The following is a 4942-nucleotide window of genomic DNA, read 5'->3' on the forward strand; positions in this document are numbered from 1 at the left end:
CTTTATTCTGGAACTCCATCCAGCCTCTGCTCTAGGGCAGCCTGCACAAAGTGTCAGAGTCCCCATCCCTGCAGGGATTTAAACTCTGTCTGGATGTGGCACTTGGGGACATGGGACAGGGGTGGCCTTGGGGAATGGTTGGACTCGGTCCTGGAAGGTTTTTCCAACCCCAAGGACTCTGATTCCCTTTGCTGGGATGAAGCAGCTGCTTGGGGCTCAGTCCTGTGGGATTGGGTCAGAAGCAGCTCTTGGGGCTCAGTTTACTCGTGGAGCTCTTTCCTGGGGTTTTTGGCAGAGCCTTGAGCCTCTGACTTCCTCTAAATTGTTTTGCAGCCCTTTTAATGTAACTGCACCACCATGGGTGACTCCTGGTGTTGCATCCTGGCAATCCATTCCTGCATCTGGACCAAGGAATTTGCTCCTGGACCATCTCAAGATCCCCGTGGGTTCTGCTGTTGCCCAGCATGGCCTGGAGGCTTCTGCAGGGGCTCTTTGCTGAAAACACCTCTGGCCTTGGAAATTTTTCTAGGAAAGAGATCTGAGTTGTTTAAACTTTTAATCCTTTTTTTATTTCCTTGATGCTTTTCTTACTTCAGCAGAGATTTAGGAAGTGCTGTGGCCTTGGCAAAGATCAATAGATACCCTGTTAAAGAAAGACTCTAAATTTAGTGTTTAGATGATTTCAGGGGGAAAAACAGAGTTTGAAATATTTAATCTAGCATTGAGCTAAGCTTCATCATAAGAAAGGAGAAACCCTCTTCTCAAGTGAGAGAGGAACCTTTTGTTTTTCTCCTGAAGCCTTTAATTAAAACCCTGAATAATTAGATTTGCCCTGTTTAGTGGGATACTAGGGCAGAGGCTGGGAAGCTCCAGCTCCAGTTCTCTGCTATTCCAAAAACCCAGCAGACACCTCTGTCTCTCCTATTTTTCCTTTCAGAACTCCTCTAGACCTTTTCCTCATTTTCCAGCCTGGCTGTGTTTGGGACCAGCTTATCCTGATATTTCTCCCTTGCTAACATTGTTTTTGAGCACAAAGAGTTGTTTCTCATCCCTCTCCTGGCTGCCTTTGCCAAGCACACGGAGAGGATCTGCTGGAGCAATCCCGTTTTACCTCTCTGGAAATAACGAAGCCAGAAACATTTTCTCCTTCTCGCTGGTTTAAATTTACAGAAGTGAACAATCATTTTTGCAGCCTCTGAGAGTGAAATGTGGGGGAGACAAACTGATCTTATCGACTTTTCCAGCTGGAGCAGCACAGGGAACATTACTTAGAGCTCCACCACGCTCAGCTCTAATCCCATGAGATGTCTTTGTTGATGCATAAGCTGTGACCTAAAATATTGACTTTATAAAGTAATTGAATCACCGAATCATGTTTCAGATGAAAAGCACTTGACAAACGGCTCCAGGAAGGAGCTGTGCCCAAAGGCCTGAGTGTGGCTGGAACGGGATTTACTCCACTTGACTCCCCTCGGCCTGGCTGGAGCAGGCAGCCCTGCCCCAGGTCTGGGGGAATTGCAGGGCAAAAAGATGTTCTCTCTTTTTTTTTTTTTCATTTTTTACCTCACAGGAAGCAGGATAATAAATCCTTCAGGCCCTACGGAAGACATGGGAACAGAGAAGTTTTTGAGGGGGAAAATTTTGGCACAGGGTGATGAGGTGGGGCTTTGTGGGCGCTGAACTTGCTCCCCTGGTTTGCTTTTTGTCCAAGGGGAGATAATCTCCAGTTCCTGTGCCAAATTTGAGTTTCAGAGGCTCCAAATCCCTGCCTGGCCTTTCTGTACGACCCAGTTCATCCCAAGTCATCCCAGTGCTCCAAGCAGAGCTGCTGCTGGAAGGAAAAGCGGAGATGGAAATGGGAAAACGATGCAAAGCCAAAGGACCTTGGTACGACTCTGGTAGGGACCAGATCTCATCCCTGAGCCATTTCCCTGGATCCTGGGGATGGCTGGGGCTGAGGGGATGAAGATGAGGTGCTGGAGGAGGACTCTTGGTGAGAAATGGTTTCACCCCAACACTGCGGCCCAGTGACCTCTCCCTGCTTCCTCTGCTCCTCATCGCGAATTTCCCCATTAATTTAGGAGGGCATTATTACCTCATTATTCCAAATGGCTCCCCATTTAACCAAACCTTATTTCTGACTCCTGAATTGTTACCTGGCTCATCCCACAACAACTGTTTTCCTTCCGAGCACGTTGACTCCGCCGCTTTTTTGCATAATGTTATAACAAGCATTTAAATAACTGTAAAGGTTCCATCAGCTCTTGCTTTCATGTCTTGCTGTCTCCATGGCAACCAGCTACACTTCCCTGTCTACTTTCCCCTTTTTTTCCTGGGGTTTGAGTCCCTCAGTCCAGTGGCCGCAAGATGGAGTTGGGTTCTCCACTCGTTTTGGATTCTCCCCTTGTTTGCCCTCGACGTTGAAGCGCTGCCCAAATGTTGGTTTTGCTGCCTTGCTGTGATCATTATTTTCCCTCTTGGCCATTAGTGGGGACACTTGGAGCTGGGAGATGGAAATTTATTTTTCCATTTGTACAGTGTGCTGGAGGATGGAGGAAATAGGCAGCGGGATAATTACAGGGATTTGGAATTTGGGATGGGTCAAGTTGAGTTCAGTAAACTTTTCTTTGCAGAGTGTTCTCATCCCATGCCCCTCATTTGGGGCATGAAATCCCTTGCAGAGAATGTGATGATCTTTTTGTCAAAGCACTCGTTCAAATTGAACCTTAATATCCCACATCCCCATTAAAACCATAAACAACAATCCAGCATCCTGCTGCGGGCTGGTTTATACGGATCTGACAGACCCAGAGCACTGGGGAAACAAACTGCAAATCTTCTTGCAAATCGCTGGGATGAACCTGGGAAGGCCTAATCCAATGGGACTGTCTGCCACTGGCATGAGTTCCAGCCTGTCTGGGGATGGAATCCGTCCTGGCAAGGCGGGAGGGAACAGAAGGTAGCGGCGGCAGCTCCCAGCTCCTGCCAGTCTGCGTTCCCATCTGCAGGGAGGTGCTCTTGATGAGACTGAAGTGGCAAGGGAAGAATTCCAGACAGGCTGCTCATTTCCCTTCCCCCAGACACGTCGTGCTGACCCCGCAGTTGGTGACGCAGATGGAGCTCAAACCCCTGAACAAACGGGACAACGAGAGCTGCTGGCATTTTGTTGTTCTTTATTGCTAAGAAATGAGCCATTGGAGGCTGCTGGTCCCACTCAGGATCAGGATCATGGAATGGTTTGGGTTGGAAGGAACCTTGGAGACATTCCACTATCCCAGGTAGCTCCAAGCCCCATCCAGCTTGGCCTTGGGCACTTCCAGGCTGCGCTATGGGTATCCCACAGTGTAGGATGCAAACTCCGGGATTTCCTTATTTATTAGACCTCAGTCTCAGGAATATTGGCATTATTGGATCTAGGAAGAGAAACAATCCCGCTGGAGGAAGGAATCACCAATAGAAGAAATGAACAAGGAAATCATTAAAGCAACAAAAGCTGAGCAAGGCCATTTGGGCCTCTGACCCTTTTCACTCCAGGAAACTCCTGATGGTGTTTTCCTTCTCTCATTGCAGTCCCTGAGTGATGCCCCTGCGGCATCCTCCCCCCTCACGGTGTCAGGGCTGTTTTGGACATAATTGTGCTATTTGGGAAATATATTTTTATGTTGAAGGGAGATTTCAAAGAACCCACATGGTCCCAAGTGCTGGGGCACCCCTGGCTGGGGCTGTCACCACCTCACGGAGAAAGAAGCTGAAGCAAACAAAATTGTGAAGAAAAATCCTTCTCCTCAAGGAACACCGAGGAGGAAAATGCCAGGATCAGCCTGCCTTCATCACTCTGTTTCTCTGCTGGAATCTGATTCATCGATTTGGCTGAGCGTGGAACCTGACAAATGCTTTTCAAAGCAAATTTAGGAGGATCTTTGCAGCTGCTTTTCTCCCGAGGAGGAATGGGAATGCTCTGAGTGTGCAGCTCGCAGCTGACCCTGGAGCACTTCTCTGCAGAGCGTGGGGCAGCTCTGCCAGGGCAGAGACTGACCTGGGGCTGAGAGCAGCAGCCCGAAAACTTGTCAGAGACTTAACCCAGTTTGTCTGCTGGGTGAGCACAGGAGCTGCAGAGGGATTTTGGGCAAGGGATGGAGGGACAGGAGCCAGGGAATGGCTCCCAGTGCCAGAGGGCAGGGATGGATGGGAGATTGGGAATTGGGAATTCCTGGCTGGGCTGGAATTGCCAGAGCAGCTGTGGCTGCCCCTGGATCCCTGGCAGTGCCCAAGGCCAGGCTGGACATTGGGGCACCCTGGGACAGTGAGAGGTGTCCCTGCCATGGCAGGGCTGGCACTGGGTGAGCTTTAAGTCCCTGCCAACCCAAACCCATTCTGGGGTTCCCTCCCCAACAGCACAAACGTGACAAAAGAACGATATAAAGGTACAGTGAAAGCTTTTCCCCATCTCCTCTCACCTCTCACCCTCACAGCACTTTGTGCTCTGTGTCCATTTCTCACCTCCCTGCAAAGCTGCAGACACTTGAAAAGCTGCTCCTGCTCACACCTGAGCTGCTGCTTGGGGCAAAGCACAGCCAGGGTGCGTGCAGGTGCTCTCCTTTCACCCCTCCCTGCCCAGGTGCCACCTCTGGAGTGTCACAGCTCCGGAATTCCAGCCAGGGAAGCGCTGGCAGAGTGCTGCCAGGAGCTTTTCCACCCTCACCATCCGTGTGCCATTCCTCACGTCAGGCTGCTCCGTGCCTCCTCTCACAGGCTCCCAGTTGCTGGCAGGAAGGTGGGGATCAGAGCCCAGGCTGGATTAATGGGGATGGACACTGCAGGCTCTCTCCATCTGCCATTCCCCGTGGGAATGCTGGCAGTGCCTGGCTGCCTCAGCCAGCCTGGCAGAGCAGCTTCCCTGAACGCACTGCTGCTGCTGCTCCCTGCACAGGGCAGTCATGCT

This window comes from Geospiza fortis, unplaced genomic scaffold (assembly GCF_000277835.1).
Source record: "Geospiza fortis unplaced genomic scaffold, GeoFor_1.0 scaffold23, whole genome shotgun sequence".
Classification (NCBI taxonomy): Eukaryota; Metazoa; Chordata; class Aves; order Passeriformes; family Thraupidae; genus Geospiza; species Geospiza fortis.